The 15,468-nt window shown below is 45.9% G+C and overlaps 1 protein-coding gene across 2 annotated transcripts in view; it reads right to left on the bottom strand.

The window, feature by feature from the left end:
- LOC144124731 (diuretic hormone receptor-like) overlaps positions 1-15,468 on the bottom strand; it is a 183,602-nt gene that overhangs the window by 85,251 nt on the left and 82,883 nt on the right. The window lies entirely within an intron of this gene.

The raw sequence follows: 15,468 nt of genomic DNA, 5'->3' as shown, positions 1-15,468 counted from the left end.
CTCAATCACAGCATTATAAAACAGGCGTTTCTAAGTTATCCAGCGATTTTTGCCCAGGCCCTGCTACGTGTAGGTTTACACACGTAGCGTAGAGACATGATCTATTTCAAAATGTGTACCCTGCGCAGCTCTTGCCATTACTGCTGTCGACCAGAAAATACCTAATTTCAATATTACCTACAGAAATGGCTCTTTAATTCTATTTATTCTTTTAACGTTTTCGAACCCATCTAATAAACAGAAAAAGCCGCACCGTAAGCCAGCTGCCAAATCCGGCATGAATTTTCTCAAATATTTTAATAATGCACAGTGAGTGGTTAAGGGCCTCAGCAGGAAATTTTCTCACTTCATTTTCGATGTGTGCGGATTGAAATGAACGCGTCGAGGTATTTCTAATCCCTAATATTAAATAAGAAGCGATCTTTCGCTCTGCCCTTCTTTTTAATTTCTATTAGCCGAAATATCACGCTGTAATTGCTTACGCGGAAAAGTAAAAAACGTGGTCGTCGAATTCATCGTGCATGAATTATGAGCTAGATATTTTTAGCCTCTACGAGATTCAGAAAAATATTCGAACACCTATTGTTCTGTAAACCAGGTGGACGGGTAGAAGTTCCATGTCATGCACCCCAGTCCACACTCGTTTCCGCCTATCCTGTGTGATCTCCTACCCTACTCTGCCCTCGCTTGGCATTGTCTGCTAGGGTGATGTGCCACGCTGACTGCGGTGATCCGGCGCCGTTTCCCCACCAAGACACCCGAGTTATAGTATAACTTCACAGTCTTCGCTGGAGTGCGTGTGCACGTTTGTATTCATATGTGTGCGCGTATGTGCGCGCATTACGTCTGATACTGTTTTAAACACCGCTGTGGCGATAGTTTCACTTCTTCATGTTTCGTGCCTCTTTTGCCAGCTGGAACTGTGTGGAATCTGACCACGTAACATTCCCAGATCCACCTATATCGTTTTCGTGGTTCATTTCTGACTACGGTGCTCACATGAGTTTGTAATGTGAAGCGACTGAATGCCTCAGGTGTTAGCAGTGGCATAACATCATTATTTTAACACGAAAGCGTGAAGGCTGCCGTTCTGCAGAAAATCCGTTGTCGGCGTCTAGCGTTGGGCCGACAAATAGGCCGTGGTAGGGTGGCCACCTGGGCCATCCTGGTGTCCACCCAGGTGGCAGTTAAATTAATGACTAGACGTGATAGGTTGCTGGGAAAGAGAAACTGTGGCCGCACAAGCCCCATTGTTGGCAGCAACTGCCATCGCAGGGCACTGTCCCATCGCTTAATCGCTGCTGCACTGTGCCACGAGAGGTATGAGGGCTCGCAGAGATTTATGAATGTACATTAAAGACTTCCCAAGTCCGCATATAGGTGCACTGACCCATTATCGCTATCGTGTCACACCGTGAAGGTGAAGCTTGAGTGTACCCTTCACATTTTTGTTGTAAAACTTATCTGTATCCTTAATATCCCTTTTGGAAAGTGCCCGATTAAGGGGTCAGAGTGCGCGTGTAGGTGCTCGACCAAAAAAGAAATACGACGTATGGCTTAGAAACAGCGATAAGGCTACATGTACACTGTCAAAGTTTTTTAAAAATTGTGTTACAACCATACCTCAAAAATGGATAAATTATGCTTAATTGCTTTGTAAATATGGCTGCATAGCGAGCTTATTCGATAACACAAAATAAAATTGATGAAATGTAGTTAGGTATGCATGCATTTCAGCACCTGTTTCAGGTATTTGTGAGAACAGTTCAGAGCTTGGTGCCACTACTGCCAATCTAATTAAGGGGTCAGCCCCGAGGAACTCAGGTCAAGATCTTCACATGTCTTAGAAGTGTATGCTAGTAAAACGCGCTGGGTAGACAAGTCGGTGCAAAGCTTAGCTTAGACTGAGAGATAGAGGACAATCCATACTGATGAAAGAAACGACCGCACAGCGCTTGTTCTCTTGTTCTATTGCCAATATGCGCAGTCTTATTGTGTTTCATCAAGGCTACTTCCTAGAAGGACTCCTTGTGATTTTCGCATACCACGATATCCTCAACAAGATATAACCAGGCTAAGGAATTTCAAGAGCATGTTCAGAGTCGGCGGCTGTGATGGCTGCAACTGCGAGACAATGTCCGCTTCCTCGATTTAGGATATTGCTGCCTTAGTTAATAGGTGTTCGCAAAAAGCGAGCCAGCAATTCCTTGACCGCGAGTACTTCTCTCCTTAAACTTTATTTTCAGCACCCTTAGAAACTTCCTTGACGCGTTTCAGCAAGCACGCCAGCAGGAATACTTTCTGCTAGCAGGCACACTGTCGCAATAAAAAGGAACTAACATTACATAATACTAGAAATGAGTGGATGCCTTTTATTCTTTTATTTTATTTTTCTCTGTGCACAACCTTGTCCATGAATAGAGTTTGTCTTTGGTTTCATGGTAGGGGTCACGATGGATTTAACCTTTCGTCCGAAGCACTACAGCACGAGCGAATGGGCCTAAGAGCTGCGTTGATGCCGCCAAACGTGGAGGGTGCAGTTCAGTGGCCACAATATCTCCACAACAACGTAGCATTCAATCCATCCGGTAACACGGTTGCGACTGTCACGCAGTCACGCCGCTAAATTTCTATAGGAAGACATCGCTATGCGAGGCCGCAATTTATACATATCGAAGCAACACACAAAACAACCGAATTAACAAAGCAGGATTGCGTGGAACCGAAACAAGGTTACTGCTTATAAGGAACGTGCCGAATGAATTACAGAGGCGTTACATGACAGGAGTGCCCGCCGCGTTACTTAGCCACTGCCATGAGGGGCTAACGGCGCCATTTGTTCCTGTGCCCATGTGCCCATAATTTTCAGCGCTTCTCTAGTCACAAAGCAGCAGCTTCCGACTTTGCCATTGCACACTCGGTCATGAAAACAACGCGCAAAGAAAACTTCAACCTATTCACACAAAAAAATAATGCACCCATAAGTACAGTTCAGCCAAGTCGTCAGCAACTTCCTGAACTTAAATCGGTGGTGTTAAAATTAGCGACTGCTCAACGAACGTTTTAAGGAACTCATTTCTAAACAGCGGGATATTCCGTGTGTTGTCAAGTATGAAACGTACCTAGCTGCCTAATTACGAGGATAATTTTCCACGACGAATTCGGGCCATGCAGTCAGCACAGCCTGCAACGTTTAGGCTTAACACGAGCTGCATTTGACGTCGAAAGTTTTTGCACCTTTACACATTTTACCAATTCCTGCCTTATGTTTGCAAGGCTCACAAAAGTCTCATACACTATGCGAAGAACACAAACGATCAAGTCGAGCGTTATCATTTCATAGATGTTTTTTGATGAAGGTTTAGCCTGAAACCCTACATGAAGCATATGAGAATGATGCTTTTGATGAAGATTTAGCCTTAAACCCTACATGAAGCATATGAGAGAAATGCTTTATTAATGATATACTTGTCTGTGAGATAACTGGCAAAGGCATTCCCAAGGGCTTCCATTATTCAAATTGCTAGGAAATAATACGCTTGACTCAATTATTTTAACATATCACTGAAGTGTTCATTCTACTCGTAAAATATTTTTTGTGCCTACAATTTTTTGTATACGAGCGAACCTCTAATAATGCGAAGCACGTCATACGGCTCTAGTTTTCGTCTAGCTCTGCTAAAACGTATTGTTCATGTAAAAATTTGCAAACTGCCCATTAACTTGGTGACATTTATGAGGTCATAGTTTCATTACGGAGAATATGACATGAATGAAGGGCGCACGTCTTGGCTGTCTGAGCCAAAGTAACCTCTTGGCCATGGCCACGGCTTAAATACTAGATGATATAGTTGTTAAATCTTTCGATCAAGGCCCCACTTTACAATCCAGCCTCCCAACAGTCAAGAAATATGGTATCGCGATTAATGATTGTGTCTTTTTTGATGTATCTAAGCCAGAGACCATACACGCCGGTTTGTTTCATAATGTCCTGTCGAAGAAGCCAAGTAAGTTGATTCGCGCCTACCATCTGATATGTGTCCCGACACTTCAGTTACGAATTCTACGATTTTCTGTTGGGATCTTCGCGCGCATAACTAGCGACACCCCACATGAAGGAAGCAAACATTCGACGAAAACAATAGGTATAGAGGATTCTTTTTATTTGCTGTGTTCATCAATAGAAGATTAATAGGGCAGTTATTTAAAGACAACTGACTAGAAAGCAGCAGTCAAAACAACCAGACGCTGCCGGCGGATCTGAACCCACGACTTCCAGAAAAAACTGTTCTTGCGTGGCTCGCAGCGCTCATACGGTGATGACCACCCAGGGCAAGAAAGCGAAAAAGTGAATATTGAAACAAGAAAGTTGGTCCGATGAAAAAAAAAACATTAAAGACAAAATGAAAAGAAAAGCGAAACGCGGGTATGGTGGGGGGAATTACCGGTAACGAGATAACAAGTGGCTTCTCCCATGAGGCTAGTAGTTTGTCGGCGACAGTTGCTGAATATATGGCTATCCACGTAACGATCCCATTATACATAGCAAGACGTCGAACAGCACAAAGGAGTGGGGAGCTAGGTGCACGACCAAGCACAGTTTCGCGATGCAAGGCAGCTCCACAGTATCTTACCGCGCTCTTAGGTCTGCCACGAAGTGCGCGCGTATGGATCCTCTCGCGGTTCGCGCTGGTGCCTGAGCGGCAGCTGCTTCCTTCGCCAAAGAGAGCCAAGGTCGCGGCTGATATTCTTCAGAGACTATTCGGGGCTGAGTAATGGTGCTGGATGGCACATGAAATATTCAAACAGCGGCAAGTTCAGAAAAGCTTCACGAAGAGATAGTCAGGAGCCGGATAGAAAATAATAACAATAAAAAAATGGCTGTCGTTTAGCTCTGGTTATAACCCTAGTTGAATTGCGAAAGCTTCGTTTCGTCGGCACGTCGTCTACGCAGCGTCTCAATCCGACGTTCTCGCGAAATCAAACCGGTCTCTTCCGCAGTGAAAGAGTCGCTACGGGAAGTGGCACGACTTATTTTAGCCGCAACTTCGTTACGACGCTTCTCGAGTCGTGCCGTCTCTTGCGTCTCTTCTGCCGTCCCTTGAGTGCGCTCTCTCTTCCTTGCTTCGTCCTCTTGTCGTTGCATCTCTTTCGCGCTCTCCATAATGACTAACTATAATACTCTGAGGCGAAGCGCATATATATATATATATATATATATATATATATATATATATATATATATATATATATATATATATATATATATATATATATATATGGAAGTAAATGGAAGTAAAGGAAATGAAGGGCTCGTTTGACAAATTTATGAAGGTAGCCAACAGTCACCGAATGCAAAGTGCATAGGCGAATGTTTAATCTTTTTTTAATGTGTTGTGCTTAACAGTGAGATAATATTACTTACATTAATCTATCGCTTAAAACAATTACTTATAAAGCAGCAGAAAAAACAGCCATGCCGCGGGTGGGATCCGAACCCATGACCTCCGAATATCGCGTCCGGTGCTCTACCAACTGAGCTACGGCGACGGCTGTCCAATGTGCTGCTCGCGCGAGTATTTATGTCTATTGGGTGTAAGCGAACCTTGAGAGTGTTCACCAGCGCCACCGTCGTCTATAACGGCGGACGTAGCACGTCCTGTAATACCGCGAGTGTGACGTGGAACGTCGTGTAACGGCGAGGGCGGAATAGTATCTTGTTAGCGCCCAGTATCAGGCAAGCAAATAGCATCAAACGAGGCGTCACCTGGCCTGGTAGCAGGCGCGCCACTGCTTCCAGAAACGACGACAGGGTCCGACGGGCGCTCAGAGTGCCTCAGTGCTGCTCATGTCTTCTCACTGCTAAGTAGGTCGTGCGAGTTGAGTCCATTTGGAAGAACCCCGATATCAGAAAGTTGGGATGGCTGTGTGGCCCACTGAAAGGAAGGAAGTGCAAGTTGTCGTTTTCCCTTTCCCTGTAGGCTTTCCAGACTAATAGGGACCGTAAGGCCACTGCCATGCATCGTGACAGCCTCATAATGTCTCCTTGCAGACAGGAAACGGCGAGCATGACATCCGGTGGTAATATGTTTTTACCTATTGTTCGACTAATCTATTCCACACGTGCCTTTTTCCATACAAAAGAAAAAAAAGCACGCCATTTCCAGCGCCGTACCGGCTAGGCGGAACGACTATAGCGCTACCATAGACGCTTTGTCTATTTCCTTCCCTGAAATAATGTTGCTTCCGCACAAAAGAGGCCTCAACTTTAGTAACACCACGAAAGGCTACAAAGCGTGGGATTGAAGGTAAAAACGGAAAACGCACTCATGATTGTAAATGTGATGTTCTAAGCAACGATTTGGATGACAGGGAGGTTTCTTTGGGAGTTTCTACCAGGGATTTTTCTTGTCGTAGCGCTGCCTGCGCCTTTAGCGAAATGATGCTTCGCACTGAAATTCTCTCCAGTAAGTGCGCTTTAGTACCGTAAAAAAATAATCAAGGACACAGGCACAGTAAGGAACAGTAAAAGTGAACATGACGCCCTTATGAAATCGGCTTTCCGGCCACACATGCCGGTACCGGCACATCGTTCGCAGAACGGCTTCAATCTCCAAAGGGCCCTTGAACTTTACGCGAGCGCGTAGCGCACCAGCCTTGGCGGGTCGTTGTTCCGGTGTTTTGACACTTAGTGGGGCGTTGAAGCCCTGCGCTAGGTTGGCCTTGCGAGGTTGGCGCCCGCAATTTGACAGTGATTCCTTTCTCCGGTACGGCTATAGGGCGTTTGAAACCAGAATTTTAACGAGTGAACCAAGCGTGACTTCTGTTGTTATTAAAAGTAATCATAGGAGGATTTCTGTGAGATGAAATGTCACGAGGTATTTGTATATCAAAGAATTTTTATTTAAATCAATAGATTCGGCAAGCAGCACATAATCAAATGTCCTCGACTTCTGCGCATGAAAGCCGTGAGAACGCTATTAACGCACTCATAGGAGCTAATCTATGAAGCTAACAAATACCGGTGGGATAGCGAGGAGAAATCCTCGGGTAATTTTTTTCTCTTTGCAGACTAAGCAGTGTCAAGCCGTTGAAGTATATTCTATCTGCGACTAGTCTTGAGGCGGCATGTCCGAGATCCCGTCAAAACGCAAGAATCCGGGACAAACGTTACCATGGGGGAGGCGATTGTTGGAAAGCTGGCTCAGTTACATATTTGGAGTTAAAAAGTTGTTCATCGAATGTCTTCGTCGATGAGGTGAAACTGCGATTGGCCAACCAGATTAAATTTAAATCACAGGGTGTTAACGGGTCTAATATGGTCATACCACGTGACGAAGCGCTGGTTTTACGGTCATGTAACCCCAAGAGTATGATGCTTGGTTCAAACCCCCTTCGTCAAAAAACAAAAAGAGGGATCGGAGGTGGAGAGGGGGTGCTGATGCCTTAAACTGGCTGCTGTCGGCATGCTCCGAGTGCTTTTTCCGTCGTCTGTATTTTTGCACAGTTGTATTTCGATATAATGTCTTACTTAGTCCCAGCCATAATTAGTTTAACACGAAGGCTACCCAACACAAAGCGCCTTTCAATGAAGTTAGCGTCGCCAGGTAATTAAACAGACGCACTGCCAGGTCTCCATTTAAACGATACCTCATTAGGCCAAGTGGCGGATCTTATGACACGACAACACGCGAGTAAGGCAGTGTCCTCGAAGACTAGGCTTATACAACCCGCTTTTGTGTGTTGGAGCCAAGAAACGCTTCACAGAAATCACTCCGGGACCTCACAACGCGCCAGCACCAGCCGCATGAAAGCATCTATCTCGCACAGCCATCACGCGGCTTCTGCGGTGCACTTCTATATATAACCACTGCGCACGTGTCACTATACTCGGAACAGTTTTCTAGCAACAAAGAGAAGGTTTCGATCTGCCCCGTTTTCCTCTGTTCGTCGCTGGCGAAGCTGGTATCACCTGTGGTAGCCTCGTGTAACAATACGTGCCTAGAAATTTTGATGGGACCAAAAAAAAAACTCTTTTGAATGCGAAAGCATTACTAGTTCTATTATAAGAAAAGCCGGCGACGTGTCTTACTGTGTGTACAAGAAGATGGTAGAGAAAATCCCATTCATGGGCAGAAAAATACGGTGACGTCATCACACGGCCTTAGGACGCATACATTAAGCCGAGAACCGAAATTTCAGACAATAATAGACATGTTGTTCGTCTTTTTATTCCCCTCGCTGGCTGTGACCTCAATGTAGTGCCAGTTCTGCCGACTAAATTCGTAGCATAATTGTGTGCAACCGTTTGCCTTACAGCGTCCCGTGTGGTGTCATGCGATTTCTCGTTGCATATATAGCTCACATGTGCTAGTCAAGTTCAAGGCAAGCTTGCGACCGGGATTCGAGCCTATGACCTAAGCACTTTCAATTGTGGGCCTTCTTTACCTGTTTGCTTAAGGCGCAGTTGAGGTGTCCACTGAAATGTGAGACAGCTTCTGCGCTATTTCCTTTCCTCAAAAACCAATTTTCATATGAAGATTTTGGCGTAACCGTTCCATGTACAATGTTTTTTGTGTTGTCTTACGATTTATCGTCTCTTAGTCAGAGTGGTGCTCGTGGTGTAAAACTTTTTTTTGGTGGAATAGAGTTTGGGAGACACCGAGTGGCCCCGCTACATCGTAGGCGTCCCTAGTCCGGGACACCGCATGACGAGGCCCCGTCTCGCGCCCGTTTCACCAGAGCCGTTTGGGACTCAAGCGACGAGCAGTTGAGGAGGGCAGCCTCCCATGCCTGTCGGGAAGGTGTAGGGAAGGAAGGAGGTGGGGATGTTGAATACATGCCCACACCATGTGGAAGATCACAGATCTCCTCACAGTGCAGGCATCGCCCATCCGTGTTAGGATCATAATGCTTGATGATTGCAGGACAGAGTAGAGTACCTGTCTGCAGGCTGCCTCACGAAATGTATTCGAACGAAATTCCCAAGCGTTTCGCTCGGAGCTTTGTCGATGCAGAGTTTGTGCAATCAGCGTTCGGAGGTGCGTCTTTTTTCATTACTCAGTGTGCAAACTGTGTTGAGGTCAAACGCTCACGATGACGAACTAATGCTTTCACCTTCACAGAAAGTAAGCATTCCTAAGTGCCTAGTGAATTTATTTCCTCAACTATTCAACGTTGAAAGTTAGCATTTGTGTTAGAAATATGCCTTGAGTAACAAATATTCGGAATGCCCGCTAGTTTAGGAGAAAAATAATATCATTATCATCATTGTCAGGATGATGATGATGATGATTATGGTAACAAAATTGTGAAAGTTTCGTGACTTTTCGTTAGCTCCAGGTTTACGTTACATGCAGCTTTCGCGTCAAGATTCAGAAGGACAATGCAGAACGCAAAATAACAACAAAATAAAATTATTACAGATGAAATATTCTTGAAAATGTCTTCAATAGACCACCCTGGGTTACTAGAAGTCATAAACATGGAGAAACGTTTCCTGATCACGCTGATTGTGCGATATCGGCCGCAGCCTGCACCTATTTCACGGAGGTTCGCATAATGCCACTAAGAGGGGGTGGGGAGAATGTAGAAGGCGAGTCATCGGAGGCGCCACAGCCGGGCTAAACCACCGTGGAGGCACCTGCTTTTGTAGCGAAAGCGTCACTACGCTACGTAAAGCCGATTTCTCCGTGCGTTGCCAGTTGACCTTCAAGTGAGCCAGAGGTCTAGTGAGTCTATAGTCCTTACTACATGTGGTCTACCATGTTGTCGCACCACTTGACCTTTGACTTGCCCTTTGACCTTTCGATTTGCAGATAGAGAGGCGCTAGAATAGTCACGTTGCAATCGCGTGACGCCGCGAGATGGAAACTGCTATTGTGACGTCAGAAAAGGCGGGGGGGGGAGGGGCATATATAGTCAGCAGCGTTTATTGGGTGACCAACCTCTCGTAATCAACCATTAATTTAACTGGCACCTAGAAGGGTGGCAGGGTGGGCGAGCTGCCTATCCAGTGTGGGGAACGCACTCAACGGTACAGACGCCAAGCCACGTCTAGTTACCCGATACACCACAGCTTTCGCTCTCTAACGAGGTTCAGGGGTAGTTAAACAGCAGCTTTTAACGCATCTTCACTCTCTCGGTCTGCTCGCTTCTGTTTGCCTGGGAAACAGATTTCGTTCACGGAGTCTTTCACTCCCTCCTTTATCTCTTCCCTTACGGCGCGGTTCAGGTGTCCAACGATATATGAGACAGATACTGCGCCATTTCCTTTCCCCCCAAAACCAATTATTATTATTATTATTCACGGAGTCTTTGAAACGGATTCCATTTTCTGGGGTTTTCTGAGGGACGGAAAAACGCGGAGGGCAATCCAACCTTTCCCACACGCACACACACAAAAAATAAGCCCTTTATGAAGCTGTCACTCTCAATGTTTGCCATGAAGTGACGCTTTATTCGTAGGGGGGAAAGTCAGAACTACAGCCGATAATTCATTGCTCCTGAAAATGTACATGTATCATTGAAGGCGTGAGCGAAACGCAATGCTGCTGAGCGTGCATGTGATAGTTCTTGATAAACGTAGTGCTGTAGCCCAAAGAGACGAAAACAGCCTACTTGCGAGCGCACTGAGCACTAGTTGCCAAAGTGCTCACACCTGATGAAGAGATTTATTTGAGGTTTCGCAGCTTTGTATCGGACAACTAATGCCCGCATAATGCAACAACAGAAACGGCGCTCTGACACTTGCTTATATTGATGACATTATAAATTAATAAATCGAGAACTCTAAGCTCAGTTTTCTCCATCATAAAGCCTGCAACATCCTGGGAAAATATTTCTGCATTTGCGTCACATGTCGATTTGTTTGAAGCCTAGGCCCTGCAACAAGAGAGAGAGCTTTTAAAGAAAAACGTAATAAGAGTAGGAAACCATGACATGGTGTCCTGTGAAGAGCAACACGAATAGACCACAGGGTGTAAGGATTAGTCAGTTAAAGGAGTGCCATAGCGACATTATAATGAGCACACTTTGAATTGCTGCTGACCGGCAAATGTTTTAACTACTGATAAAGGCTTGTTTCTTTGTTCATTTCTTGTTACGAAATGAGAATGATAAATCATAACAGCAGAGCTTCGAATTGGCAATGAAAGCAGTAAATCACGGTACATTTTCGCGCCTTGGTGGCTTAATGGAGACGGCGCTCGCGCAGCTGATCCTGCAGACGCGGCTGCAAACCCGGCCGCTGCGGCTTCAATTTAGCCAGAATGCGAAATGTACCCTTGTTTTGCGTGATGTGAGTCCATGTTAGATGTCCCCAGGGGGGGGGGGGGGGGGTGAATTTTTCATGAGTCCCCCACATCTGCACTTATTTATCTCTCCCTGATTTCACTCCTACCTTATATCCCTCCGCTCACGGCACGGTTTGTCGTCAAGTGAAAAATGATACAGTTACTGGGCCTTTTCTTTCAACAATACCTAGTTTTCATTTTCAAGCAGTGAGGAAACCCTGCAGCACAGCGGTAACTTGTAGTCATAGCCTGCGGAGGATGAAGTTTCTTGACTGAAACGCGCTCTTGGTGCATAAGTGACATAATATACTTGTCGATATTATTACGTGGCCCAAGGCGAAGACAACGCAAGAACGCCTCGGGCACCGCACACAGGCCCAGAGCACAGAGCCCGCACACAGCACAGAGCTCAGGGCACCAAGACCAGAAAACGCGCACCACCCAGAAACTTTGTTCACCCCGTCTTCATTCTCATTATCCGCTGCAATATTGTTAGAAGACTGCTAGGTACAAACTGAGGTCCCCAGAAGAAAGTGAGACCATAGGTGTATTGATCGTGAATCCATTAGTAAGGTCATCGCAATTCGCCCTTCTAAGATCATATTTTTGAGCTTCGTGGACATATTGCAAACTAGCCATAACAACGGCGGTGGTTCGAAATGCGAGAGCAAACAAGCCTCTAAGTGTGCTCGCCATGCGTCGACACCCATGAAGATGCGATGGTTTCTCGTTTCGCACAGGCTTCACAGTCATCGTGTATGAACGCGAGGCACGTGGATATTGCATAAGGACCCAGTTCGGTGCTCACCGTCATTCGACACTCCCGGCCGAGACAGCGCCACCAAACGTTGCCTGTTATTTGCCGCGCTGTTGTAATACGTTCCTGGGGGCAAACGATCGATAACGGGATGCCGGTCCTTCGTCGCGGCCGACTAAGTGAGTGTAAGGATAGGCAAAACACTCAACCGGCGCTTCGGGCCTTTGTCGCTCTGTTCGACGCTGTTCGCGTGTTCGAATGCCCTGCTCATAGCGTAGATTGTGGAAGCGGATATAAATGTAGTATTTTCACTACCTTTGTCTCGCCCCCGCCTAGGATTCTCTGAAGAGCCTTGTACTTTATAACGCCTTTATGACGCTGCGGAGAGGTTTTGGCCCTTAAAATTTTGTTCTCTTCTTCATTTCTAGACCCAAGATATTTCATGCTCCCGTATCTCGGCGGCGTTGCCCAAAACCGGGAATTCTAAAACTGTTCGGTTAGCGTCGTGCTTTAAATAAAGTTTGGGCAGTTGAGGAGGATGCCGGTAAGAGTAGGTTTCTGTGAAGACCAGTCACGGAAAAAAGATTGCGGTGTGCGGATTTCAGGAGAACAAGTAATCTCTTCTCGGTATGGCAAAGCTAGCTAAACAAAAGCACTGAAGCACGAGCAGACATGCGTTCTGCGGACTCTGGAAGAGTACCAGCTGAGTGGCCAGCGAGAAAATGCAGAAATGCATCTTTTCCTTGCGAAGCCGCCTCCCAAAAACTCCTGTTGATGAGTGTACATATGCCCTATTCTCAGCATGGAGTGGACAACTTGTGCGTGCCCGTGTTCCTCTTCAGTTGTATGTCAACTTGGTTGCGTGCTGGACGTATGAAGGAAGCCAGCGGTCACCGAAACCGAGGAAAGCGCTGGGTGACTTTTTTGTAATGTCGATGAATGCTAAACTAGTAATGTAATCATTTTGTGCCTGATAATTCATTAAAAGTAGAAGACAAAACGGCACCCTACCAGAAGTGGCATCCAAGCCCGCGCTCTTTGCGAACGGTGCTCTGGGAACGGGGCTACGGCGGCAGCTGCCCAGCTTCCTATTTTCTACTTTCGAGTGTGCTTCCGCTCCAGTAGCTAAACTCAAGGGTGTTCAACAGCATCACCGCCATACATAGCGGCGGACGTGGAAAGTCCTGCCGTTCAGCAAGTGTCACAAGTGCGGGTCATTTTATCTTTGTCCCATTATTCTCGCCACTCTGTCCGAAGATGGCTCTCTATAAATCTGTCGCCTAAAGTCCAGTCGCTCCACGTGTTCTATATCTATAGTGATTCGAAGATCAGCTAATGCGGAAAGTCATTCAGCTATCTTATTGACAAGCATACCGCGGTGAATTGGAGTCCAGCTGGCTGTAACTTTGATGCCTTGGACATTGACATCGGACACTAAACTTGACTAATGTTTTCCGGATGGGCCTGCACTGGAGGTACCTTAACTAAAGGCTCTAATGTGCACAAGTACTTAGTAATATAATTCTGTGCAGGACTTAGTTACCGGCTAAAAAAAAGGCCTTCAGGAGCCAGTTTCCGCCATTGACACGCATACTCGTGCCTACTTATCTATCATCGTCAGCATTAACTATAAAGGATTTTCCTTCCAATTTCCCAGTTTTCAGCGCACAGTAACAATCTAGAACAATCTGCCGGAACTCTGATTACCTTATTTTTTTTAGTTTTTGTGATAAACTTCTACACTTTGGCCTTCAATTTTAAATAGACGCCAAGTGTTGTCTGCGTTCACAGATTATATTCCTACCCCCCCCCCCCCCTTGGGGCCGATGGGAGACGGTACTGACCACTACGTGCTGAAAAATCGCTACACGGTGCAAAGTAGCAAGCTAAAAAATTGACTTCTTCGCCATATAACAATGAGGCTTCGTGAACGCCAAGGCCTCAGTCTGTCAACCGTTTAATGGACGTGTTTGCGGAGGGCACTGACTGTTACGGTGCGCCAATAATTCACCGTTCTATCGTTCAAAAAACACTAAGAGGCACTTGAGCCGCCTTGTGTCATCGGTTCTACGTGTATGATCGAGGAACTAAGCAAATATGTTAAGGGCGTATTCGCTTGGCCTGCTCCAGAGATGCCGCAGAACATGTGGAGGGAAGAAGTGACGGAACTCAATGAATAAACTACATCGACGGGTATATTCCATTTGCTCGGCATATATTTACGAAGCTGCATCTATAAATTTTGCTTTAGGCCCTGACTGCCAACGATAAAATGAAGGCAGTGTGTCTTGGAACCCAAAATTTGCCGCTGTCATTTCGACATCTATGCCGGCATGACGGAAAAGGCTCGAGGCGCAGTAGGCGGCAACTTCGGAAGAGAGTGTGTTTAGTTTTTCGTCTCCTTCACCAGCTGCAGCTTCACCAGAGATAGTAAGCATCACAACGGAATCGCATACTTGGGATTCAGATGTATCAGCGCATATCTTCGAGTGACTCCATTCGAGTTTTTCATGTTCGATATATCACATCACAAAGCAAACTCGGCGTTTTGAAAGTTAAACTCACCTTAGACTTTAATTCACAAAAGAATAGCAAAAATTACATTTTCAAAAAATAACCGTGCTTCATAAACGAGTAATTTAGCTCTATTCATTCATTCATTCATTTATATGGTCCAAGGTCTCCATTGAGACATTGCATGAGGGAGTGGGTGGTTATGGCAAACAAAGGAAATAAATTATGATGAGCTCTATGACCTGTAACCGAATATTTTAGTTCGGTAACCATCTAAAAATTCCACTTACTGTGTAAACAATGTCCACCTAGCCGCGCAGTCCTCTCGCGCAGTCCTCTCGCGCAGTCCACACCTAATTATTTTTAAAGCCTTTTAAACAAAAATCTGAACGGAATAATTTGAAACAATCAGCACATTTTTCCAGACAGCATGCAAGGGTACGAATGAAATCTCAGTTGTGTGCGTGCCCGTGTGTGACTGGGTTCGGTGCCTCGCGACATTTCAGACTTCAGCCGCATTCCAAGCGGTCGATCCATCGGCCCCAGTGAGCTAATAATAATTAATAATTTGTTTTTGCGGGAAAGGAAATGGCGCAGTATCTGTCTCATATATCGTTGGACACCAGGACCGCGCCGTAAGGGAAGGGATAAGGGAGGGAGTGAAAGAGGAAAGGAAGAAGGAGGTGCCGTAGTGGAGGGCTCCGGAATAATTTCGACCACCTGGGGATCTTTAACGTGCACTGACATCGCACAGCACACGGGCGCATTAGCGTTTTTCCTCCATAAAAACGCAGCCGCCGCGGTCGGGTTCGAACCCGGGAACTCCGGATCAGTAGTCGAGCGCCCTAACCACTGAGCCACCGCGGCGGGTCCCAGTGAGCTAGGAAACTTTTTTCGGGACCA

The sequence above is a fragment of the Amblyomma americanum genome, chromosome 3 (assembly GCF_052857255.1).
Source record: "Amblyomma americanum isolate KBUSLIRL-KWMA chromosome 3, ASM5285725v1, whole genome shotgun sequence".
In the NCBI taxonomy this organism is placed as follows: Eukaryota; Metazoa; Arthropoda; class Arachnida; order Ixodida; family Ixodidae; genus Amblyomma; species Amblyomma americanum.
This window is presented reverse-complemented; position numbering and strand designations above follow the sequence as displayed.